The 27,283-nt window shown below is 38.6% G+C and overlaps 1 long non-coding RNA gene across 2 annotated transcripts; it reads left to right on the forward strand.

Annotated features, from left to right (window-relative positions):
- Positions 1 to 721: 721 nt before the first annotated feature.
- On the forward strand, positions 722 to 15,389 carry LOC122199547. Of its 2 annotated transcripts, none has more exons than XR_006193553.1 (5): positions 722 to 907; positions 6,436 to 6,594; positions 8,256 to 8,386; positions 12,718 to 12,892; positions 15,371 to 15,389. It is a non-coding gene; the product is annotated as an uncharacterized LOC122199547 (long non-coding RNA). The 2 variants fall into 2 exon arrangements; XR_006193552.1 differs by having other exon boundaries at positions 6,436 to 6,587.
- Positions 15,390 to 27,283: the final 11,894 nt, after the last annotated feature.

Genomic DNA, 27,283 nt, shown 5'->3' on the forward strand with positions numbered 1-27,283 from the left:
GAAAATTGCTTCTAGGAAAACGGAGGAGAAAAGGAAGGAGATGAAGGAGAAAGCCGTATCCTCCTAAAGCTTAAATAAGGAGAAGGGACCAAAATAACAACAACAACAACAAGAAACCAATAATTGATATGGGTAAAAAATGTAAAGTAAGTGTTTTACAAAGCATAAGAAAGTGAAGGAAGATTCAGAATGATGGGTGATATAAAATGATCATAGGTAAGGTAGCACTTGAGTATTTGAAGGAAAAGAAGTCATGGAACTCTCTGGAGAAGAATGTCCAACCAGAGAGCAAAGCTCAAGCAAGAGTCTGAGAGCAGGAGACACGTGGGATGAAGAGAGAACCGAGTAGGATGGGAGCAAGGGGGGGGGGGGGGGGGCAAGGAAGGAAAAGAGTGAATGCTTCAATCAGGTAAGTCTTAGTCTGTGGCATGGACTTTGGCTTTGTCTCCAAGTAGGAAAGTTCTTGAAGTTTCCCTGAGCAGAGAAATGACACGATGTGATCCGGTTCATAAATAAATGCTCAGTCCAGAGCAACAACAGTGGAAGTTGAAGAGCCAGTGAGGAAACCATCCGGATGCTTCCACAGGTAGCAGCCAATGAAGATGCTGTCCTGGTGTTTCCATGGCAGCAGCCAATGAGAAAGCTTCTGCGGTGTTTCCACTGTGATCGCCCAATGACAATGCGGCCCTGTTGTTTCTAATGAGAGAAGTGAGGGCTCAGATTACCGGATATGTAACAGACGTGGAAGACGCCGGATTTGCTCATGGATCACAAGTGAAAGAAGGAGAAAACTTAGGGATGCATTCAAAGCAGAGAACCATAGAATGGCAAGAATCGTGGGACGTGTAAATGATACCATGAAGGGAGTGAGCGATGGACCAGAGCAAGAATAATTTCTCTCTGCAAAGTGGGTGACTTTTACAATGTTGGTGTGAAAAGATTGGGGTTAGATTCTATAAGCCATGAGGAACAATGCTTTTATATGACAGAATATATAAAAATAATAAGTTAAATAACAAGAGAGTGATATGATATAAATTGCTTCATCTTTTTTGGACTCAAAGTGGGCAATTTTGATTTAATCACACTGTTTTCTTCATACGGATCTCTTTAAATCCTGCTCTCATTTTATGCACCACCTCCAGCCCCCCGCCTGTTTTCTCCCCATCCTCCCCAAAACTCCCAAGAAAATTACCCTTTTCTAAAACTTGGAGAGGTCATGATCGCAATATCCTTTCTCTTTCTCTGTCCCTCCTTCCTTCCTTTCTGTAGAGTATTCCGTATGAGGGAGTGTAAAGGGGCATGGGTGTTCTCATACGTCGATTTCGAGAACACTAAAATGTATGATTTTTGTGGGTGATAAACTGACATGATTCATCAGAAATTAAAATACACATACGCTTTGAATCAGAAAGCTTAGTTTATAAATGTGCCTTATAGAAATCGGCACAATTTTATGAGTATACAAAAGAATTATTATGCAGTATTATTTTTAATAACCAATAAAGTGAAACATGGAGATGCTTGAAACTGGAGTGTTACTGATATTAGTAAAGAGTTAAACAAATGAGGTGAATAGCTAACTACTTAATGAGAAACTTGAGTAGTTAGCCCTACTATAGTGGTAAAAAAAAAATGTTAGTTGCAAAGATAAGATCGTTTTTGTTAAAATAAAAGACAATTTACAAGTACATATTGTTTTTTCATATATTGATATATGTGACTTTTTCTTGATAAAATTTTGTTTCTTTAATAGAACAGCATGCTCAATTAGAAACAAAGATACAATGCAATTAGGATAACAGTGGCTAACAGCCAAAACACATATTTTAAGTAATCTGATAATGCAGAAAATAGAAGTTTAACAATCATCAGATTCATAAATTACTTATTACAAACCAACAAGTTAAAATATTTTTGTCATGTTCAAAAGACTGAATCTGATGTTCTAACGTAAGGATTTAATCCCTTTGGGTATCAGAAGAAAGAAAAATGGCTGATACGTTGAAAGAATCTTCCCTGTAATCTTTGCTTGTAGCAAACATTTTTAGGCATTGTGTGCACTGGTGATATTAGCTCGAGATAATAAATTATTACAGCTAAAGCAAATGCAGAAGATTTTGCCCAAGGCAAAATACAACATGGTTTCAACAAGAGTTATAGTTCCACAAGGGCCATTGCGGTGAAACTTCATGGTGTTCCAAGAGCTGTTTTTAATGTAATAACAAATATTAAGCACTTACAAAATGCTTACCCTTAATTGGAATGAGTTTTGCCTGAAGATAGAATATAATTTATGTAATGTTATTTTGCTTGTCACAATTAAATAAATACATAGCTTAAATATGTGATGATTAGAAATCGCTTTGAGTGCTTCATAAGGTACATAATTTTAGAGGGGTTTATTAAATATATATAACTGCTATGCTAGTTCTCTTTTATAGAATTTTTATTTCGGAGAAATTTTTAACGTTGACTGATAGTATGTAAATAAATATATAAGCAAATCTGTTAAAACAACAGTGCCGCTTAGAAATCCAGCCTGGGTTTCCATTTAAAAGGTCTACGTCATCAAAGACCTGGCTTGTCAGACCACATAAAGCCAAAAGCAAATGCTCTCTCTCTTTTTAACAACCTTTTACTTGATTTTCACTCCTTTTTTTTTTTTTCTGTCCCACATTTAATGTACTTTTGAGAGATAAGAAGATAAAAAGAGAGTTTTCTTGTTTTCAAAGCCCTGTACTGGTGGGGGTTATCTCCTTTTTGGGGGAAGTTACCATTTTTTGTTTACTCGTTTGGGAAAAATTATCTCAGGGAAGCAGTAAGCTTGTGATTCTCATATTCGAAGTCTGTGGTATTTAACACTGTTTCTGTACTATCAACCAAATTTGAGCCTAGAATAAAGAGGAATTATACATATTTTTTCCCAAACAAGGCTTAAATGCAAAATATCTAAATTATTTTAAAAAACGGTACCATTGCTGGGAAGCGTGATTCTATGGGCCTTTTGTTCTTCCAGAAGGGACTGGCTAAGATAAAACTTGGGGTTTTCAGTAACAAATCAGCTATGGTGACCTTTGTTCTGATATAAGATACCAGCTAAATGGTTCCATGGGATACATTCTCCTACTGATCTCTCTTAGCTATTGCTTCCAGACTAAAGAATTCAGCAAGAAATCTAATTAGTAAGCAAAGAGTAGCTTTGTGTGCTATACTTAGTTTGTACTAATCTTCATATATATCCAGTTCTTTCCAAATTAACTGCTCTGTATTAGTGGCATATCACTAAACACTGTTATAAATCTAATAACGTGATATGTTTAAGAAACTGTTGTTTATGTATGTAGTGTCTTCTGGATGCAGCCTCAATAATTATTTATATATCAGATGAAAAGAGAGTAAGAGGACTTTAAAAAATATTAATAGAAATGTAGGAATAATCAAGTAAAAAGGAGGAAAATAAGAGTTCTGTATCTGGGCTCGATGGGGGATGGGCATTAAGGAGGGCACTTGTTATGATGAGCACTGGGTGTTCTATGTAAGTGATGAATCGCTAAATACTACTCAGGAAACAAATATGATACTATATATTAACTAACCAGAATTTAAATAAAAATCTGAACAGAAAAGAATGACATATCGGCAGAGTTAAGCTGTGTCTATAGGCATAGTCTTTGCTAGTAATCAACGCAAGTTTAGATTTTGAATAGTGTGGTAGGCCCTTGAATACTTATCTGAGGCTATTTCCCAACAGTATTTTTTTAAAAGAAATGCATCAGGCTAAAATTTAATACAATTGGATTTTAAGGCTCATAAATGTAATCAGTATTTGTTGAGATTCATTATTTTTATTTACAATTTGAAAATTATGAGGGGAAAGGCTTAATACATTTCAAATGCCAGTATGTCTTTTCATGAACTAAAAGTTTGGCTTCAGATCTTTTTAGGGTTTTTTTTTTCCTTATTTTAGAACAAGCTGAGTGGAAACATCTTTGTATTTTCTCATGAAACCCCACAGCATTAACTCTCTAGCCTTGAGATTCATTAGGACAATGTCATTACAACATTAACCCAATCAGGATTTTACAATGAGAAATTCTCCTCTCAATTTTCCACACTGTCTATTAAAATTTTTGATAAGTCCTATAATAACCTCTCATTAAGTAACTTGATCATTGATTTACAATTTTCATTTCCAGGCCACAGTGCATAGTGCCTTAAGTTGTATCCTCAAAGAAGTTGCAATCATAAGAGGGACATAAATCATTGAGTCATGTTTTAAGCAACAGGATGGGGTTAATATGTAATATTTCTTTATTGTTTTAATGTTTATTTTTGAGAGAGTTGGGGAGGGGCAGAAAGAGAGGAAGACACAGAACCCGAAGCAGGTTCCAGGCTCCCAGCTGTCAGAAAAGAGTCCGACTTGGGGCTCGAACTCACTAACAGAGAGATCATGACCTGAGCTGAAGTCAGGCGCTTAACTGAGCCACTCAGACGCCCCTAATATCTCTTAATATTTCCTGAAATGGTAAAGTATTCAATGGCACTCTACTCTGCATGGTTCAAAATACCTATGAGTCTATGATTTTCTCAGAGTGATATGTATAGTAATCCTTTGTATATTCAATTTAAAAATGGGGACATGAAGACATATACATACAATATAAATATGTAAATACATTTATAATTACACATATAAATATAAAAATAATATATATGTTTATATTGTTTATACATAGGCTACTCCCTTGTCCCACGTAGCACAGCTCTTAAATGATGGCAATGGAATCAAAACTAAAGTCCTTCAAACACTAAAGTAACACTTTCATGTTTTAGGAAACACTTAACAATTGCGTAATCTCCTGCATTTTGAATAGTTTATTCTAGTCAATTGTATTGATTTCACTAAACAGGAAAAATATATTGTTTTTTTTTCCCTTGAATCCTTCAAGTTTCTGTTTGTATTCTAGGTTATTTTTCTCATATTTCTCTCCAAAGTAACTTTAAAAAGTATTTTTTCGAGCCCAAGTGGTTATTCTTTCGGAACCCATGCCCGCAATTCAGGTTGGCGGATAAAGCAGAGGACAGACAGTCTTTTTCATTAAGTAACTTTAAGACACTATGGTGTTTATTTCTACAGATGTAAAAACTGAATGAATTGAAAGAAGAGGGGTTTGGATTCTTCGTTAGTATATCCTTGTTAGCCTGTCCCTGGTGCAGGCAGTGTGTCAAGAACTTGATATTTTCAGAACTTTCCCAGCAATGATCTTTTGTCACTGACTATTATGATTTGAAGGCACCTCACACAGAGAAGACGTGACCTTAAGTGTGGAGAGTCAGAGAGAATGTGGAGATTTTTACTAAATTTCAGACAAGTTGTATGTGTGGGTGTGTGTATGTTTAGTGGATGAATGCAAACAGATGTCTGGTGAATACCGTTAGCAAGGAAGGGGGATAGATAGATAGATAAAATAGATTATCTTTTTCCTTTCTTTTCTTTTTAAACAAATCATCTCACATTTTTATTGAAAAGAAAAAAAAAATGCATGTTTCAAAAGAGACGGAAAATACGTCCGATGAAGCATAATGCGTGACATTTCTTCGTTTGCTGAGAGAGACAGGCATCTAAGGATATAAATTCTGGGGGAAGATGTCTCTTTTCTGTTGTGCTAGTGCAACGGGGAAAGAACAGAATCCTGATAGTGACATCATTTTATTTCCACGTGACTCTTCCTTTGGCAAGGCCCGCCTTTCAAAACCTAGGCACCAGGGTGACAGAGCAGGCTGCTGGCATGAAGGTGACCTAGGTTCTGGAGGAATTTCAAGGCTCTGTTTCATGGGCAACTGGAGACTAGGAAGATTGCCGTGTTAACGCAATTGATATTCAAGGGAGTAGGTATATTCATGGCTTTTAGAAGGGTATTACTTGCTGTTAGGCTGGGGGAGAATTCCACCTGAGAGCACAATGTTGTCATCAGGAAGTGCAGTCAGCCTTGATCTAAATGAGATCCCAAACAACCGAGATTCCTAAAGCCAATGCATATGTTCTTGTATATATTTTTTGAATCATATATTTTATGTTTCAACACTCTCTGCAGACATCACATGCAAGCTGCATACATTGATTCCGATCTTCCTGGCTGATTATTTCTCCTCTTGGTAGTAAGTCAGACACTCAGGGAGATACTTGTTTTTCACATGAGGCTATAGCATATTGAAATGGCCAAGATCATCAAGCCACATCCAGAACAAATCAACAGTAAATAGAGGCTTTGGCAGTAAAGATGAAATGTGGGAAAGATCAGACTGTACTCCTTTCTAATCTTATATTCTCACCCCATCCTTCTCTGTGCCTGGCACGGTGTCCCGCTCAGGATTAAGGTTAGATAAATATATTTTAAAGTGATTGAACAGGTATTCAATAAATTCATATAGGATGAAGGAATGAATGAATACATGAAGAAATCTGTCCTTCTGTGTGGATCCAATCCTGGAAATGAATATTTTGCTGCATAAGACATGAAAAGAGACAGACACGAGGAACATTCTGTGGGAAAGATTTTACCAGAGCTGGGATGGCTTCATAGGTAAGAGGTATAGAACAGGACAATTTCCCTTTGGGTCATTCAACTTGTATTCCGTGCCATACAGATCAGATTAACAAAATAAGAAATTATCAGTGTATCTGTTGTTATGTTGATCAATAAGATCAAAATACGTCTTCAGAAATAGTCTAATAAATATTCTTACTTATGACTTTTAAGAAATAGTTGATAGTTGGTCAAAAAAGTAACGGTATCATTGTCTGACACCTGAGAAAAATAAATCTATAAACACAATACTTCAAAAGACCTTTAGAAATTAGAAATATTCTCTTGAAGAATTAAAGACAGTACTAGAAAACATTAGAAAAAAAGGAAATGTGCTACATTGAGAATGGCAAAAGATGTCCCCGCCGACAGTCTAACAGAGAAAATGGTCAGCAAGAAATATAAAGACCTTATGTCATACAGTTTTCTGAGTCACTAAACTACTCCATCTATGGAAACTAAACAAACGCAAATAATAGTGATAATAGAAAATGGAATATGGGATGAAAGTAACCAATGATACTTATTATTCTCTGCTTGGGTAGGGAATTTTCTGTCTTTATTAGAGAGACATTGCAGAGGGTCACTGAGGGGTGGGGGAGGCTCTGAGGCCGTGTCCTTCCCTCAACCCCCAGCTCCAACCCTTAATTATGTCATCTTGGCTCTGTTTACAATTTCTATGCCTCAGTTTTCCCTTATAGACAGTAGAACTACATTATCACTTATGATACATCATCAAAATGAAATATTTATGATTTATCCCCAATAATAAAAATGTGTAGCCTTGTGACCATGTTCAATGCATAATTTTTACCATTTTGAGAACATGTGGGATGACATTGATTATGGAAACAACAGCTTTTCGGAAACACAGTAAATAGGATTAGATTTAAGAAAACTTATGCTGTGAGTTTATATTGAAGAATTGCAAATATTTAACTCTGAAACCATTCATTAAAATAAGATGATTCTTTTTTCATGAGTATAATATATGATCAAGGTAGTAGTTTCTTTTCTCCATATCTACACTAGAACAAACAACAAATAATCTTAAATATGAATTGGGGCAAATTGGTGTTGGACACACAAAGAATATCTTGATTACATGTTGGTAGACATTATATCAACTTTGCATTAAATGTTTAGAATATTTGTAATTATGGAAATTATATTCTACATTTCTAAGAATAAGATAGCTATAGTCATATTTTTAAATTTTTTAAAACGTTTTATTTATTTTTAACACAGAGACAGAGTATGAGTGGGGATGGGGCGGAGAGAGAGGGAGACACAGAATCCGAAGCAGGCTCCAGGCTCTGAGCTGTCAGCACAGAGCCCAACGCGGGGCTCGAATTCATGAACTGCGAGATCATGACCTGGGCCAAAGTCGGATGCTCAACCGACTGAGCCACCCAGGCGCCCCAGCAACAGTCATATCAAAAAAAATGCTAACACTTATATAGCAATTACTATAAGCCATACACTCTTCTAAGCTCCTTACTTATATTGTCTGAAAAACAAGAGATACATCCAAATGTTATCTCTCTAAACTCGTAACTCAGTTCATGGGTTGTAGTTCTCAGCGTTCTTTAGACTTAGTACAGTTCAAGGGAAATTGGCGAGAATTAAATATGGCTTACAGAAAAAGCACGAATATGCTTTCAGGTATGCACGTGCAACAGGACAAGAGAAGGAAATTCAAGACTCAGTGAAAATCAACAGTTTAAAGTAGCCAGCATTGCTGCGGATTATATGGCCGGAGAACCCAAATCGCTCCTTTCAAGTCAAGTCCTGGGGTAATTCGCACGGCTTCCTTCAAAGACTAATTCATTTAACACAGAACAGTACGGTTCAGAGCTGAAGTAATAGTTAACATATTGCTTAACTCTAGCCTGGACTGTTCTTAACACTCATATCCTCTTTATTAAAGGATTGCTAGAGAGTCTGAAGCAAATACATATTTTAAGAGGTTTTGTTTTTTCCTAAACTTGGGACTGGGGGAGGGTCCAATTTTAAAAACAATTACAAGAGAGATTTAGTTTATATAACATAGCATTGTGTTGGGAACTAATAGGCTTTTTTTTTTTTTTTATAACTGTGATAGTGGGTGCTCTGGCTCCAAGCTTCAAACTTAAAGATCCAAGATTCCTGAAACTCAGAAAATCTCTATGAGTGAAAGTCAACTTCCTCTTTAAGTGTTCCCCGGGCACACGTATTTCATGTTGTGGCTGTTGTTGACCAAAATGACAGATATCAGATGAATTACTCCTTTTCTGAGAAGCACAATGCTTTTTATACTAATTATGATGTTTGGAATGGAATCAGAAAAGGCTGGGAGTGTAAAGAAAAGGGAAAAAAATGTTGCTATTAGAGTGCAAAGGGCAACAGGCCATCCTTGCCTCTGTATTTTGGGGCACAGATTGATCATTAAACACTTTTTGGTACCTCTTGACTAAAGACATTTTATATCCCGGATTAAGAAACCTCCTAATGAATGAAAGAAAAGGAGGGGAGGGGCCGGCAAGGAAGGGGATGGGGAGGAGAAAGGGGAAGGGAGGGGAGAGGTAGGGGAGGGAGGAGAGGGAGAGAGGAAGACTAGAAGAAAACAACAGGTTGAGGCAAGAATTCACCTAATGGATTTAACAAGCATAACATAGAATTTGTTTCTAGCCATATGCCATATTTGGGGAAACTCATTCTGAAATAATTTCAGTGTTTTTTGGTGTCTTCCTTTCATTAATTCACAACCATCTGTCACTCCATAGAAGTGTGATGCACATACCCTAATGAATGCCTCAGAGCAACGCTGATCATTCTGTACATTATTTTTATCAGTTGGATGTCTGAAGTGGGATTATCATTCTTATCATCATCTTGTTTTTTTGACCCGTAGACGGATTCTTGAGTCTAACGTTTCAATTCCCATAGAAAGAAAATACAACTAAGTTTCAATAGTGAGGATTTGCCCTCAGGCAGCCTCTGGGGCCTTTGGAAGAATGGCCTGTGTTCATCCCCACACTGTGTTCCTCTTTGCTACTCAGTCCCGTTGTGACGAAGGCTTCTGAACCGGTCGCTTTCACATCTGTCATTAATTCCTCCTTTGGCAAACTCAGAATCCGGGAATGACGCTGACCTTCATCCTTGAAAGAGCGCTTTTATCATTTGGGCGGAAATATATTTGCATATACTTGTAGCATTTGTTTAATGAAGTAGACTTGAAAAATATCACCTTCCGCAAGTATAACCAAAAAGCTAATAAATCACTGCTGTCACTTCTTAACAAAATATTAGCTTAATAAAGGGCAGAGACCATACTCACTTCAATTTTATCTAATCATAAGCACACCTTTACGGAAAAATAATTTACATATATTGTATTCGATTCCACGTACAGGAAATGTATATCTTATTTTTCTAATTAACGGCTAGCGTCATGCTTTTAAAAAAAGAAAAAAAAAAACTTTTATTTGTATATGAATAACCTTGGGTTCTGGGTAACACGCAGATGCTGTTGCAGCAGGTTTGAGGGTGAAGGACGGGGATTCTCATTTCTAACAAGCTCTTTGGGGCTGCTGGAGCCCCGTGCTCACAGAATTATTTTTAGTAGCAAGGTGTTAGAACGCCCCAATGCATTATTACCTTTTTGAAGCTCCCTTTTTTCACAGTTATCCTTAAATCCCCAAAATTTATTCAGGCAAAAGGGGCTTGCTTGTAATGATGGGCAGAGAGCCAGCTGGGAACTTTAGTTATGCTGACGACTGGACGGCTGCCTTGTCCCCTTGAGTCCCTGACTTTCCTCTTCGAAGGGACCCTCCGTGGCCCCTGGGCAGTTCCATGGTGCAACGGCACTCATTCTCGGGCTGCAGCACACACTTTTCTCACCTCACACACACACATACTCACTCTTCTCCAGCACAAAGCACAGTTTCAGGGCAATTGCTTGGAAAGGGGCTTTCAGCCGTGGCCAAAGACTTTCTCAGAATTGCCCATACTTCCTCCCTGACTTACGCATCCACCAAAACGCTTAGTTTCTTCCCTGATCCCAGGTCTTCAGTACAGAGTGAATGTAAGATAACAACAGCGGCAATGACAAGACCAGCATCTTTAAGGGTTGTGCCCCTGCTCCGAGGAGCTGACGAGCCAGCCGTGTTTGGCTCCAGCTTCCTACTGGGTCACTAGGAACCTAATGGCCTGAGTTTGTATCACAAACACCATTCCAGCGACCTTTTCATCTGGACAGAAGATGAATTTTTCCTCTGTTGAAAAAATGAGAGGGGTGCTTGGGTGGCTCAGTCGGTTAAGGGTCTGACCTTAGCCCAGGTGATAACCTCACAGCTCGTGGGTTCGAGCCCCGTGTCGGGCTCTGTGCTGACAGCTCAGAGCCTGGAGTCTGCCTTGGATTCTGTGTCTCCTTCTCTCTCTGCCCCTCCCCTGTTTGTGCTCTCTCTCTCTCTCTCTCTCTCTCTCAAAAATTAATAAAAATTTTGAAAAAAATGAGAGAAAAAACATATCCCTGCTACTATTTCTGAATCTTGAACTACTGTATGTGAGATTGATTGATAATTTAAGTTGTATTCACATCACTGTTGCTATGTTGGTGCTTATGAGGGGTTATGGCAAATTGACAGAGTAAAAACATCAATAAATAGACATTGTGGTTTTATTCTATCTTACCAATTATTAAACTGGAAAGGTTATTTCCCCAAATATTTCCCCAGTGAGTTTTGAGATCTGATATTGTGTTTATGTATTCTTTCACAATAAGTTGATAGTGGATCTTGAATTACAGAGGTCTTTCATTCATTTGAACCTAATGGGAACATTCAACGGGAAAAACATTCATTTTAGGGAAGAAGGTTTAGCTTAACTGAGGCCATGAGAGAGATTTATAACAAAATAAAATCTTTCAATAATTTATTCATAATGGCTAACATACAGAAGCCAACTCTCATTGGATACCACCATAGACTTCTTTTTACCATCTTTAAAGCATTCAAAATCCTACCCAAAAGTTAAGGAAATCAAAAGTTGTTAAATGCGATGGAAATGCTCTGCCTGGTAGGCATACTTCTTAGTGTTCTTTCAAAAACAAAGAACATGTGAAAACTATAGGCAGCCTTTACTTTATATCTGTTGATCATTAAATTATTTCATGCTGTAAATAGGAACCTGCCAAAGATTGTAATCGGCTTCAATGGGTACCAGATACTTCCTTTGTTATTATTATTTACTACAATTACATTTACAAATTTTTAATAAATGGGTTGATTATATCTCACAATGTATTCAACTAGGTTCTCACCATGCGCACATGTGCACACAATGCAATTATTGGAGGGAAAATAAAACTCACATTGATGTGAAGGAATCCTTTTACCCTCACTTTCTGAATCAGAATACATAACAATTAATAAAATACAGAGAAGGAAACTGGAATACCTTGGAATGTGTAGTGTGTGTAAAAACAACATCAGAATTAGTGATGTGCATAGCGTTCGGATATTGGACGTCTTTTTTATTAGACTGAATGAGAGCGATGCACCAGGAGAGAACATACGTGAACCCCTTCTGCATCACTAACAGAGCCACAGGAGCCTGAGAGGAGAGGTCTGCAGCTGCGATCATCTCCAGCACTTTCTACAGTTCACAGACTTAGGCACGTACTAAAGATGGGATAAAAGGGTTCTGACACGTGTCATTCCCTCTGACCATTAATCTGCTTGTATAGTCATGAAGAATTTGGTATTTACTACTGGTTTTTCATATACCTCCTCTTAATTCCTTACAAACATAGAGGAAAATGTCAAGTGACTACAAAAGGACTACTTTATTTTTTATATTGTATGAGAAGAATTTGGCCAAGTTCAACTATTGAACCCTCATGGACTGGGCTTTGAGCAGCAGTTTACATTGAAGCACAGGTTTACTGAGTACCATCAGCTATGACAAATTTGTGTGAATGGCTCAGTCTTACGTCTTTGAATTCTGACGACTTTTCTCCCAAATGGCCTAGAAGTACTTCTATTTGTGTTCTCTTATTATCCTCCCCCTCCTCCTCCTCTCCCTTCCTCTTTTGGTACACAGAGTCTATGAGATGGGTTAAGAATTTTCCATCCATGTTTTGTAGGTGATAGATGTAGTAAGAGACGCGTCTCGTGAACGGAGGTGACATGATGTTTTCATTTTAAAGTGCAAAACTTCCAAGGGCAACAAAAGTACAGAAATATTCAGGATCTCGGCAGAAATGTAACACCGCAGTTTGAGAAGTCATCGAGTGGCAAATGAAAATTATGGAAAGACCGGTAATTCGTGGAAAATCATAAACTTGAAGCTTTACGAATTTTGATTCAGTGAAGTAGAACACAGGAAGCCCCAGCAGAGCCTTAATGAACTAGGAAGGGTGGAGCCCAAGTGTTACAGAAACACCAAAGAAAACGGTTTTGCTTTGCCTTGGCTGTAAGAGGAAGTCAGGCAGCCACAGACTAGGTAGAGAAAGGTTTATGATTTTACGTGGTTTCATTTTTCTCTTCCTTACTTTCCTTCTAAAGGATATTGGGTCCCAAAGTTGGTCTCTCAGAGAGGTCACACAATTGAAAGAGGAAAATGAAAAGGGAAAGAGTTAAGAAGCAAATGCAAAAGCAAAGAAAGATGGCAGCACGGGGTAAAGAAACACTTTACACAGAGATATTCAGGCAGATGTTCGTGCGTTGGATTGTGGGCATTAAAACATAATTTTAAAAGACTGCTGGAAACGGGAGGATTAGGGCAAAACTGTGAAGCATACTCCATCATAAATTAAGTGGAATTGATGAAATAACACCGTGCATTAAAGAGATAAACAACTTGGAAGATAATCGTGTGCTCTATTCTCTGAGAGTTTCATTTTGGAGAAATAGGTTTCAGAAATGCCCCCGGCTCTGCTGTGATCAGAAATTCCAGGATAAGATTCAGCACATGGAAAACTCTTAGAATCCTGGGCAGATCACACGATCTTGAAAGTAAAGTCTAAGCGTGGAGGAAACACTAAACCATAACAATTTTTTTAATTTTGTTTAAATAAAATAATATTGGGGAGATAACTGGCTAGATAAATAAACATAAGAGATTAGTAAAGAATGAAACATTTTGAAGCTTTTACTTATTTTTTTTTCACTTAGAGAGGGAGTGAGAAAGAGGGAACATGTCCAAGTTGGGTAGGGTCAGAGGGAGAGAGAGAGAGAGAGAGAGGGAACTCCACGCGGGCTCCGCACCACCAGCCCAAAGCCCAGAGCCCAACGCAGGGTGCGAACTCAGGAACCCATGAGATCATGACCTGAGCAGGTAAGACACTTAACCAACTGAGCCACCAGGAGCCCCAATCGTGAGAGGAAAAGTAGCATCAAAAGAAAGCACATTACAAAACGCAATGACTTAAGGTGATTCAGATCTGAAAACAAGTTCTCATCATAAGTGGGATACATCCGTGGGGAATTTTCTGGAAGCTAAATGAAAGGCTTCACTCGATACAAAATTTAACACATTTCCACAATACAGCCGTGCTGTAATTTATTGAACTGCTCTCCAGTTGGTGGGGGCAGGGGGTGGGGAGGGCCGTGTTCATGTTCATGACTCCATTGGCTCAGGAACAGGTATAAAATTTAAGATGGGCACGAAAAAACCCTGAGCAATCAAGATAAATAATATTTTAATAAACATTTTAAAAACTCAAAATTGGGGCTCCTGGGTGGCGGAGTCAGTTAAGCGTCCGACTTCAGTCAGGTCACGATCTCGCGGTCCGTGAGTTCAAGCCCCGCGTCAGGCTCTGGGCTGATGGCTCGGAGCCTGGAGCCTGTTTCCCATTCTGTGTCTCCCTCTCTCTCTGCCCCTCCCCTGTTCATGCTCTGTCTCTCTCTGTCCCCAAAATAAATAAAAAACGTTGAAAAAAAAAAACAAAAAAAAAAAAAAACTCAAAATTAGGGGCGCCTGGATGGCTCAGGCAGTTACGTGACTCTTGGTTTCAGCTCAGGTCATGGTCTTAGGGTTTCATGAGTTCCAGCCCCAAGTCCAGCTCTGGGCTGACAGTGCGGAGCCGGTCTGGGATTCTCTCTCCTTCTCTCTCCTCCTCTCTCTGCCCCTCCCCCACCCGTTCATGAGTTCGAGCCCCATGTAGGACAGCTCAGAGCTTGAAGCCTGCTTTGGATTCTGTGTCTCCCTCTCTCTCTGCACCTCCCCCGCTCATGGTCTCTCTCTCTCTGTCTCTCTCTCTCTCTTTCTCAGAAATAAATAAAAACATTAAAAATTCTATTTAAAAATTCAAAATTAATGAAAAATGTCCACTATGAACAAAATACAAAAATGTTAAACAAACACAGGTCAGTCTGACTCTCACTTTGTTAAATGTTACCCCTCTGGGGTGTATCTGAGGAGTGCAGTTGATCTCGCTTAGTTTGTTTGCTTGCTTTTGTTTTTGCTTTTTTTTTAATTTTTTTTTAACTTTTTAATTTTTTTTAATGGAAGAGCAAACTGAAATTGTGCTCCATGAATGGTTTTGACAGAAAAGACTGTTAACTTCTTATGTTTGATTTTTGAAAGCACCAAAAATGTCCAGTGGTAGATTAAAAAAAAACAAAAAAACAAAAAAACAAAAAAAACAAAAAACAGAACAACGATGCAATATCCCTACATAGATAAGAAAACAATTTCATTACGGTATGTTCATTTTAAATAGTCATGTAATTGATATGTAAATGAGGTTTATGGAAAATAAAATTCTGCTGTTTGCATAATCCTCATGGTTCCAGATAGAGTCCTTTGGGGTACCAAGATCTCGTGAATCATTGGTTGTAGAAGTTGGAATATCATCAAATATAAAGGTACTAGAAAAATAAAACTAAAGATATAAGGTAATAATTCCAGCACGGGTGCATGGACCCAACGAGCACCAAATATTACATAAGACATATGGTGGGTACTTTCTCTTCATTAGTGTTAATGCATTATTATCAGGTTTCTCCTCCTAGAACAAAGATCAGTAAAATAATCTTGCAGCTCAGACTAATGGAACCTCATAAAAAATACAGTAGCTCTGAAGGAAGCAGGGCAACATGGCGAGAGAACAGATAAATAAGATTCGAGCGTCATTTTCCCACCATCCCTACTTGACTATAGAATCTTTGGTCCTTGCTGGAGAAAAATCGTTAAGTTCAAACGCTGGGAATGACCAAAAGCATCACATCTAGGTTTTTGCTACTCAAATTGTGGTCTCAGGACAACAGAGTCATCATCACTTGCAGCTTCATAGAAATATAGTCCTTCTGGCTGTACCCTGAAACTCCTAAACCAGAATCTGCAGTTTGATATGATTACCCTGGTGACTCTTTGTGGAGAAGGACGATTTTGTTATCATCTAGTTGAACCAAACGGCGTTTAAATGGTTCCGTGTTACACACGTCCTGGAAACTAGCACAGAATTGAGTGTATGCACATAGAGGCCCGTGTACATGTGGCAAGCATATACCGTTCCACTATTTGAATAATGTGTGCAACTCGTCTTTTTTCCATAATGGATTCCTACACGATACAAATAACGATTGTTCAAGCCATGAGTAACACAAACTTGTCATTTTCCTCATCAAAGAAAATTACCACATTTGTTAATAAGATTTACGAAGTTTATGGCTTCTCATTTTTGCCTTAGAGAAATGGAATGCAATATGAAACCGTTGTTAATTTTTTTGTATTTCTGACGGAAACTAATATTAGACCAAAGTTAGATACATAAGAAAAAAGAGAAGTCTAGTCATAGCAAATACAAAGAAAAAACGTAGACTTATTTTTATTGTATTTCCCACAGACATGATAAAGTGGGCATATTCAGCATTGGTGAGGAAAGATTTAATTGCTGTCGCTGTGAGTGTTATTAATCCAGTATTATAACAATGCAAATACTTGCCCATCCACATGAGTTCATTTCAATTGGAAAGACCATAATGAGACAGAAGTTGTTCTATTCAACTCAAAAAGAAACAAAAACCAAAATTAGGAGAAAATAGCGATGATAATGACACTGAAACTATCACTCGCAGGGAAGATGTGTTTCCTTCCAATTGTTGTTAGTCAAACTGGAATAATAGTAAAATGTCTTTACTAAAATAAATCACAGTTTATGTTTCATGGTAATCACTGAATTATAGAACAATTTGCATTGTAACGTGATGTGATTTTTTTTTCCAAGTTACTATAATTGATTAATGGCAAGCATATACAAACACCATTTGCCACTTGTGTATAGATTACGTGAGAGTCAAATACGGCAACAATTAGGTTATTGACTAGATGATTAAAGGAAACCTCAACCATCCAGCGGTTTTAGTGGACAAGACAGATCTGTAACTGAACTAAGCACAAGATGAACACAGTTAATTCAACTATTCAAAAACAATTATTGATTTACTTTTGATGTCAAGCAGCGGAGTAAATACTGGGTCTGAAAGATTAGTCAGGATCTACTTGAAGGAATTCACAGTCCCTCACCAATTGGTCATGACATTCTGTGCCTCAGCAACAGATTTCTTACCACCAGTATTGCTTTTAAGTAAATTTTATTCGAGTTAATCTACTGAAGATGTAAACTCAGGAGCCCATAATCGGCGCCAAGGTGAATGAATGAGTATGGAGGGAGGATATTTAATCAATCAATTAGGAGGAACAGAAATCCTTCAAATTGGTTGGACAAGACTCAGAGATAGTAAGGGGAGCTGTACAATATACGGTGCCCTTTTCAGTTACGGTTTTTAGATTTTTTTCAGGTTGGTTTTTAGTGAATTATTTTGATTTGATACTTTGCCTCCCCAGTGTTTTACTGGAGTTCGTAAAGAGTGCTCTCTACTAACACAGGCAAACCTTTTATGTACAACTATCTATAAATGTGTACATGTGTATGTACCTTTCTTTCATTATTTCATCTTACAGGAAGTGTTTACAGAAGCAAATCATGAAATGTATCTTTCTCCACTCGGTGATGTCCCAACAGTAGAAAATGGATCCTTTACTTCAAATTAAAACTAATATAAAATGGAGAATTGTCATGAAATTGCTTTCCACGCTGCCTTGCATTAAGGCATCATTCTTGCCCCAATTTTCCTACAGGTAACTATGCTTTGGGTAATGAAGTTCCACATTTATCACAAAAATATCATTTACATTGTGTCCAGGTGGAATGTAGGCTTTGCTGTCTTGCTGTCACAGCATGGAAAATTATATGATTTCTGCATTTCTGGAAACATGCTTGGAAAAGAATCTTTCAAGAATTGCTGAAGATTGAACATTTTTAGAAAATGACACTTTTCTAATATTTAATTGGAAATCAGTGAATGGTTGGCTAGATGAGGTTGAATTAAATATTAAGGTGCAATAGGAGGAAACCACAAATATGCTGATATTACCTATACTTACAGTGTATTTTGGGTTTTTTTGGTCGGCGGGGGAGAGAGACAGACTGTGAACGGAGGAGGGGCAGAGAGAGAGGGAGACACAGAATCCGAAGCAGGCTTCAGGCTCTGAGCGGTCAGTACAGACCCCAGTGCAGGGCTCTCATTCATAAACTGCAAGATCATGACCTGGGCCAAAGTCGGATGCTGAACTGACTGAGCCACCCAGGCGCGTACACCCTTCCCCACAAAATGGTTCTAATCCATTTCACTTCATAGGCAAAATGAACCCTTAACTTATGTTACATGGAACATTCCAAAGAAATCTCAATCATAGAGGTCAGATACCATACAGGTTAAATTATATATATGTCTCTCTCTCTCTCTCTCTCTCTCTATATATATATATATATATGTATATATAAAATTATAAATATATTCTGAAATATATAATACATAGTCTGAAATATATATTGTAGGAAATATAAATATATTAAATACATAAATATATTGCATACATAAATTTGCTAAATATACATAATATATTTATATATATGCTTGTTTCATATTTTCAGAATTTCAACTAAACACATGCAAAACAAACTTATTCTAGTGCAAGGCAATCACATACACTTTCTTTAGGGCATCGTATTTATTTTTATGCCCATTGCATAGGATTCTTCTTCCAGTCCACATTGCTACTGGAAATGTTTCAAGGAAGCTGTATTTTCACTTGTTTTGATCCTGCAAGACATCAGGCCTTTGACACTGAAGGCCCAGGCCTGTACTCTTCACAGGACTCAGTGTCTAGTGAGGACTGTACAAACCTTCTCTCTAAATTGTAGTGGCCCATTTATCCAGGAATCAGGCATTTGCTCAGAAGAGAGTATGGTGAGCCGCAAAGAGTGAGGCTTGCGATCCATTTTGTAGGATGTGGCAAGGACTGGATAACTGTAAAACTTTTTGACAATGTGATACTGTTTTAGGAAAGAATTTCCTACAGCCCGACAGCCTTCTCATTTGTAATGTTCAATCTCTTTAAGACCGGGCCCCATACCAGGTCCCAGTTCTGTGATATCCGAATACATTTTGTAGCCAACTGGGGAATAGTTCAGCCTTGGTTGATCCCATAGTAGATGGTGTCCATTTATGGTTAAAAATCAATTATTTTGACTCAGTCATTATTGGTTTAAAGTGAGTGATTTATTGTATTTTTTTAGACCCATAGAATAACTTCTCTTGATTCTACTTAAGTCTCTTCCCAGAGGAAAAGAAATTTAGTAAGAGTTGGAAGTGGACATTGGCCCTAGGTAGAGGCTTCTGTTTTCTAGGATGTTAGCGTTATGCCAGACTCTGCTAACCTGGGTGGTCATTTTTAATGTGGACATTTTTCTAAGGAAGTAGACCGAAACCACTAAACATATTTGCTCCATGAGCTAAACCACAATAAAACAGAGGTCTCCTGTGTATAGCTTTCCTCACTCTTTGAATACAGCTCATTCTTATTTTATTTCCATAAGAAACAAATGCCCTTTAGAAAGTTTTCTTTTGAAGTTTAAATGCAGTTGTGTAAGTGTGTGAATGCATGTGTCTCCAAAAATGCAATTACATGCAAGTATCTGATTAAATGATGAAATGACCATTTCTTCAGGACAGTTAAGTGTCCTCTGAGGGTTTAAGCATGCCAAACCCCCAGACCCCAGCTGGACGATCTGTCATCACCCACCTATTGTAAACGTGAATGCATGAAATGGGAGAAAATCTAGTGTCATAAGTGAGTAATCGTCAGATTCCAAAAATGATAATGCTGCTCTGGAAATCTATTTGGAAAGAAGGGTTTAGTTTTTATGGCTTTTTTCTTCTTCAACCCTAGCTATTCAACATCACTTCAGAGACTTTACATGCTCTTGTCTTTCCTTTTTCTTCGTTGTTCTTCCTGCCTGGACGTTAGCCTCTGGTCCCCACCAAAAGAGAAAAGCGCCGTTCATTTTGAGATCAGGGACCCTCTGAATCACACAGAGAGCTCAGGGAGGTGAAGGGATTCCCCAGGGATCATGACTAGGAGGCTGAAGACTTGATCTCATGCTTAGTCCTGCTCTTGCGTGAGCGGGAGAATATTTCGCTACTCTCCTCCCCGGTTCTGGGTTCTCTTCAGTCTGAAGGAGAGTATGACTTTCGTGAAACTATTAAGCTATGCACAGCACCCGTGTCATGATTTCTCTGCATAACTCTGCGAGGTAAATAGAATTCCAAATGTTATCTGGGCATTTTTTGCTCCAGGTTACCTGGGAAATATATCCAATAATTAATATAATATAATATAATATAATATAATATAATATAATATATTATAATATAATATAATTAACTTTTTTATTTCTCCAAGGACAGGTAATATGTTTGAGTTTGACGGATTTCCTTAAAGTGCATGTACGATCTTGGGTACGAAAGTTATATAAAATGTGAATCCAAGATGAATGTCCTATTAACTTTTTTCTGTGAAATTGAAGGAGTGCTCCTTGGCTGCCTATTGTCCTAAATAGAAAGAAACTGGTTACGTTTCTCCGACAGTACACTGACGAGGTCTGCTGTGAAGCTACACTGTGTTGAGCAGGAACAGAGAGAGATGTTCTGAGGGCCCGAACGGACACAGAAATGAGCACAACCGTAGGTAGTGATGAGTCATCACTGTGATTTTAAACCTTAGACGGAAAACTAACCCGAGACCTATATAATACAGATTGCGATCATTGCCTTGCGTACAGTGAAAATGTAGGCTTCCATTTTGTTGAGTACATGTAAATGTTATCGTACCTAACTGTAATTAAAATATAGGCTCACAGACAGCTTTTTAAATGACATTTCACTCAATAGTGTCTCGGACGCATGCACCTTTGTAAGCCCAATGTACACACGTACCGTGAACAAATACAACGTTAAGGACTTAGACATATTTCTATCATTTTACTTTAAAATAAATATTGAAAGGAAGATTCAGTGGACCGGAAAACCAAGATCAATTTTAAAATAATTGCACGTCTGCAAAGCGGCAAATCAAGTATTAAAACCCCCTGATTGGTGTATTTTGTCAGAACAAAAAACACAGGTTTCTTCATTGGTTTTCATCTACTGTGGAAGAGTAGGTAATGTGCATCCAGCCCTGATGGCAATGACCTAGCCATGTTGTAATTGGTGATTCTGCATGGAGAATAAAACAAAGGACCAAATCAATTCCCGGTCGATAGAAAGTGACTTTGTTGGCTCTGTTGGTGCTGGACACACATTCCCCTTGCAGACAGTTAAAGTGGTTCAGGGCAAAGGCTGTTTCATTATTACCGATGATGGAGGATTGACTGGAGTGCTATCTATGTAACAGGGTCGCAGCTCTCAGATTGCTGTGCTGGGCTACTTCTTGACCTTTTAGACACATGGTCAAGCGAAATGATCTTAGGCCACTTCAACATAGATACTTAAATTGTCTTACAGTTTCTACCATTTACAGGAGCTTGTAGAGCGATCATTTTACGATCATATGATCTTTTGCAAAGCTATTTTTTTTTCTCTACTTGAATCAATGCATAAGCCTCAAAGCAGCCCTAAGTTTCAACCAGTGATTCCTCCTTCTACACCCACCACACCCTGCCCCCATCACATTTCTAAGGTTACATCTGCGGCTCAATGATCCAGGGGAATAAATGTTGGAGGAGAGCAGTGGAACAGTCGCAACAGTCCCACTTACTGAAAATAGTACTACTTCTCTCTAAATTAAGTGTGTAATTGGCAAGCCTTATTTATACTCTCATAGGGATTAGCTTTTATTGATCTAATTAGGATGAAGCTCTGAAATCACTTGCCAGTCAACCTGATGGAGCCACAGCTGCACATTATTCTATTCTTCCAACAAACGGTGACATCAGGGAGGGAAAAGGCAGGATAATATTTGCCACATGTGCTCTGCCACCAAAGAAGATCATGTAATGATACAGACCATGTCCTGATGGAAGGGTCTGTCTAGAACGTAAATTTTAATTCCGATGCATGAGGTAAGGAAAGAGGCTCTCAAATTTTGTCTTTGATGGCAAACGGCATCGCGACGTGAAGGGACACTCTGTGTGATAGCAGGAGACCTCTCAAAGATCATATCCACGTTGGTCAGTCTTAAATAACTTGACTTTTTGTAAGAAGATAGTTTCTTTTGCATTTGTAGTTCACATCTTTTCGCTTATTTTTTTTTCGCTCTAAGATACCAGAAAGGATTCCAAGCAAATGTCTTATTTCCCTCTTACAAGTCAAGGGGGTAAATGATCAACAAGAGTCCAACGCAAACCGTTAGGAAGAATGGGTAAAAACGTCTTTCCCCTAATAAAATGGCGACACACAGATGATGAGTTTGAACATATTGACTCAGTTATTAGGCTAGGCTCTGTGAACAAATGGGACTGTGTTCACTGATCAAACTCTGTTAAGATCGCCTCACTGATTTATCCCTTAGCAATGATGAACATCCATGGACACTGAGTCAATATTTGGAAGAAGATTAGCGGATAAAGGACTGGCCTTTCATTTTCAAGATTGCATCAGTTTTGAGCCATGAGTCACAGACTCCAGCCCAGACTTGATAGAGATGACATCTGAAATACAGTTTGGTACTAAGATGATGGAACTAATTGGCTCAGGTAATAGAAAGTTGTTTGCATTTAAACAAAATGCAAAGAAAATATTCAGCTTATAAGATCTTTAACGAGGACTCCTGGCATTTGAAAACGCAAAATCCAATACAAACGTACATTTCCTTTTTTATTACATTTCAAAATGTATCCCTGCATTTCTATTTCTAAGAGATAAGAAATTTATTAGCAGTTACTTTGATTAAAATATGACAGCTGCTATAAAACAATATGCTTATATTACTTGTTTCTTGGAAAGTTTCTATTTAATTTACATACAAAATATCCTTGTTTCTTATACTCATAGTGAATTTTCTAATGTCTCCATGCTTTAGATAATTATAAAACCGAGAAAAACTGTTTTTAAAAATGTACTTACTTTAAGGATGCGCCTTCGACAAACTTCTCTTTTTTATCTCGTCTGGTCTCTGTCATTTTTTTCTCTTTTCTTCTTCTCTCTGTATCTCCCTCTCTCTCCACACACAGCAAACACACACACAAATGTAGAGGTGCCTAAATACATATATATCGCTCTCTTTGCTTTCAGGTCTTAATTTTATCATAAAATGTACAATTGAATCAACAGAGCCCTTTCATTTAAGTTACTTAGTACTTGTTAACAAGTGATCATTGTGTTAGGCGTCAGCAGGATCTCACTCCTGTCATATAATCTGACATCTCATTAGAGGACAATGAACCCCTAAAGAAACACTCCCTGTACATTGTGATGCACGACAGTAACATTAAAGTGCTTAATTCTGCTTGTGCCTTCAGAGAGGGGGTATTAGAGCTTCCTCCGGAAGGATCAGTAAGAGATTTCCAGCCAAGAAGTGGGGCGGGCCACTCAGTGTGGGGGGAGAGGAAAATAGTGCCCTCACACAAGGAAATCGCCATGTGGTACACAGTACTTGCCAAGGAGGGTGGCAAAAGAGAGAGGTATTGGGTTGGATCACGAAGGTCCTGAAACACAATATTAAGGTGTTTGGATTATACTTGAAGAGCGGTGTGTGACAGCAGGGGTCTTATAATCAATGGGATGGCATGTTCAGACTTATTTCGCAGGACAGTAAATTTGCCAGCAATGGGTATAGTGAGCCAAAGTCTAGACCAGAAGATCAATTATGAGGTTGTAGCAGTAAGTGAGGAAGCCACGGTGCTTCTTTAGCTTTAGGCAAATGTTGTGGTGATAGATTGAAGATATCGGATTCAGAACATATGTGTTTGTAACACCAGCATTTGCCAATCAATTTCATTTGAGATGACAGGGAGACTTGGTGGGTGATGGGGACAGAAAGGGACAAAGGAGATACATGATGGATACCGTGCATGTTGGGGAAGAGAATCCACCATGGACAAACCAAGCATTCATGCTGGCAGGGCAGCCCAGGGTCAGAATCTGGAAGGCCTGGACCTCAGGGCAGATGCAGGGACTAGAAACGAAAGCAGACAAATCATTCACCAGAATGTAGAAGGGGAATGGACGCCGTAAGAGCAATGGTTCTCATGAGGCAATGGCGCCGAATAGGGAGAGAAGAAAGGAGAGCTCGGGATTGCACGGTGAGAGCCAGGCAAGGAAAGGGTCACATTGAGGATCAGAGGAGTGTTAGGAGAATTAGGAGGAAGGGAGATGCCAGCAGGTTCCCAGTGCCAGCAGTAAAGGAAAAACTAAAACTGGGCTCTTGTTTCCGGTCACAAGTGATTTTAAGGAGGTGAATCTTAGCAGAGAAATGGTTCTCAATGGTTCTCAGCTAGGAGTGATTTTGTGACCTGCAGAACATACGGCAATGTTTGGAGACATTTTCGTTTGCTACAAGCTGGATGCTACTGTCACTGGAAGACAGTGTCCAGGGATGCTGCTCAACAGGGATGCACAGTATAGCCCCCCCACCTCTAATTGTAAAGAATGCAGTCGGCCGTGCAGTGATGAGAGTCCAGATGAGTTCTTAATTAGTTGGACCAAGAATTTGAGTCCACGTAGGGGATGTAGAATGAATAGAGACCATTCTATCAAGACCAAGAAAACAACTAAGTTTCCAGAGGCAATTTTACATGCAGAAGGTGATGGAAATAGGGCAAGATCAGGATAATATGCCAACATTCTGGGAAAATACATGATGTGCAGAATGAAACAGGATGTCACCTATGAGATCCTCCCACTGTCACGTAGGGATACTGCATTCATAGGACAAAAAATTCTGATGTACGGACAAGACTTGGAATAACTTATGTAAATCAAAGTTATAGCGCATAAGGAAAAGATAACTTTTGTGAAGAAAGAATAAAATTCTGGTTGACATTTCACCTTTCCCAGGTGAGAAATAAATTGTAGAAATATAGGTATGAGGACCCAGCATGCAGGATAGTTCAATCAAAGGCAAGAAGGTCCAGATCTCTGGGGCCTTAGTTCAGGCAGTTAATCTAATAAAGGCAAATTGAGGGCTGCACTGGGTTCGAGCACTAGGCATGCCTGGGCTGTGGGATAACGTAGAAGTTTTCAGTTCTACCCACTTCCTAACGACGGCGCTTTGGACACAAGGGTTTGCTGGTTCCTCTTTGGATTAGAAAGGAGAGTCTCAAGCTGTTATTTCAACTGTCTCTTTCTAATGCTCTTCTCTCATATTAATTCTGGGGAGCTGTTGCTCCCACGGAGCTTTCCAGTTCCAAGCCACTGTCTCCAAAAGCCCTCGGATCCCAGATATCCCTACCTCGAGTGCCATCCGAGGTCCCTAAGTTTGGCTTCAGCTTGGTGTTGATCCGATTAAAATGACATTTGATTGTAAGTCACGCTAAATCATACAGTTTTAACCGAGAGTTGGAAAATATGGCCAGAAGATTTTTTTTTTCTTTCCCAGCACAGCCCATGATCTTTTTCTTTACAATAAACTGACATTTCTAGAGAACCATGCCCTCACTGTCTTTTGCTTCAGCCTAAGCCACTCATTTTACCTGAAGTCAAGCTGCCCTTTATTGTGTATACTTTTTGCCTTATCCCTGAATGCATTTGAATAATGAATACGGAGTTTAACCAAGCCCTTCTCAAATGCTAATGTGCATAAGAATCACCTGCAGATCTTGTTAGAATTGCAGATTCTGATTCTGTAGGTCTGGGGTAGGCTGAAATTTTTCATTTCTAAGAACTCCAGCGGACAGCTGATGATTCTGGACCAACCAAGGACCACTTTGGGAGTAGTAAGGATTTAACCTTTTAGAGGGCTGCTAATTCTCTTAGGAGTCTGTTACTGGAATGAATCAACAATTTGAAAAAGCGATTAGAGCATTATCGCTCAATCAGCAAAGATTCTTTCTCTCTGTTGTTTTAGTTTAGTTTTGCTCTCCCTCTTTGTGGGGGAAGGAGGAACAACTCTATTCTGACAATTTTCTTGCCAAGGAAATGCAATGGTAGGACAGGAAGAGACAAATACTGGGTTCTTCAGGACCTTTATATCCTCTCAAATGTAGACCCAATCAAAATTCAAGTAAACTGATCATCTGAATCCCCTGAGCTGAACAGGAAGCCACCATTACTCCCTGAATCAAGTGGTCTGAGCAAAGAATGTCATCATGCCCCCTTTATTTCTCTCCAGGTGAAAAATTGTAACCAAACTAAAGTCCACTGTCTCCTTCCTTTTTGCTCATGTATAATGCAGAGAGAAGGGCAATGCTTAGCCAACTTCTTTTCTGCAAGCACTACCCCTCCCAAGTTGGTTCTCCAGGGTAGAATTGGAGGAAGTGAACTCTTGATCAGAGACACGCTAACCAGGCAGAAAGTTCTGACTCGGCAGAGACTACTGCAGTCATCACTTGGGTAGAGACAGTAGAATGCAAGGGGATCATGAAAACGTTATCAGAAAATGAAATTACATGACTTTCATGTGCTTTGAAAATGACCTATTTTATCAGGGTTTATCCAAAAATAAACACCTAATTCCATTTACTTCCTTTCTTACCAAGTACTTTTTCACTTACTAATCTAAATGCATTAATTTGGCTTTACACTTGTTGTGTTTCTCTGAATTCAACTTTGATCTCTAAAAAGCAGTGCACAAATTCAGGCCAATTTCTCTCCCTCTCTCTTCATTAACTCGTAATTCTGTTTTATCTCCAGATAGTCTTTGATAATAAATGAAAGATTTCAGGACAAACTCTAAACCAATATTTACTGAGTATCTGCCTTAGGTTAGGCACTTTTGTAACTGGTGAAGCAAGACAGTTAAAAGAACGAGAAAGGAAAGAAAGAAAGAAAGAAAGAAAGAAAGAAAGAAGAAAGAAAGAGAGAAAGAAAAGGAAAGAAAGGAAAGGAAAGGAAAGGAAAGGAAGAAAAGAAAAGAAAAGAAAAGAAAAAGTTCTTTCCATTATGAGCTTTCACTGTTGCCGAGGGAAACAGATCCATATTCTGTCAGATGGTATTAAGTGCTATTAAGTAAAAGAAAACATTTACTGGGTATAGGGCATACCAAGGTTGAGGTCAGACCAGTAGGCAATGAGAGGGCAAGCCAAAAGGTCAATGCTGAAAGAACCAACATGCAGAGGGAACAGGAAGTGCAAAGCACTGAGGGGAGGTGATGCTCGAGAAACAGCAAAGAAGCTAACATCCCTGCAAGAGAGAGAGGGCAGGACA

This window comes from Panthera leo, chromosome A1, assembly GCF_018350215.1.
Source record: "Panthera leo isolate Ple1 chromosome A1, P.leo_Ple1_pat1.1, whole genome shotgun sequence".
NCBI classification, from domain to species: Eukaryota; Metazoa; Chordata; class Mammalia; order Carnivora; family Felidae; genus Panthera; species Panthera leo.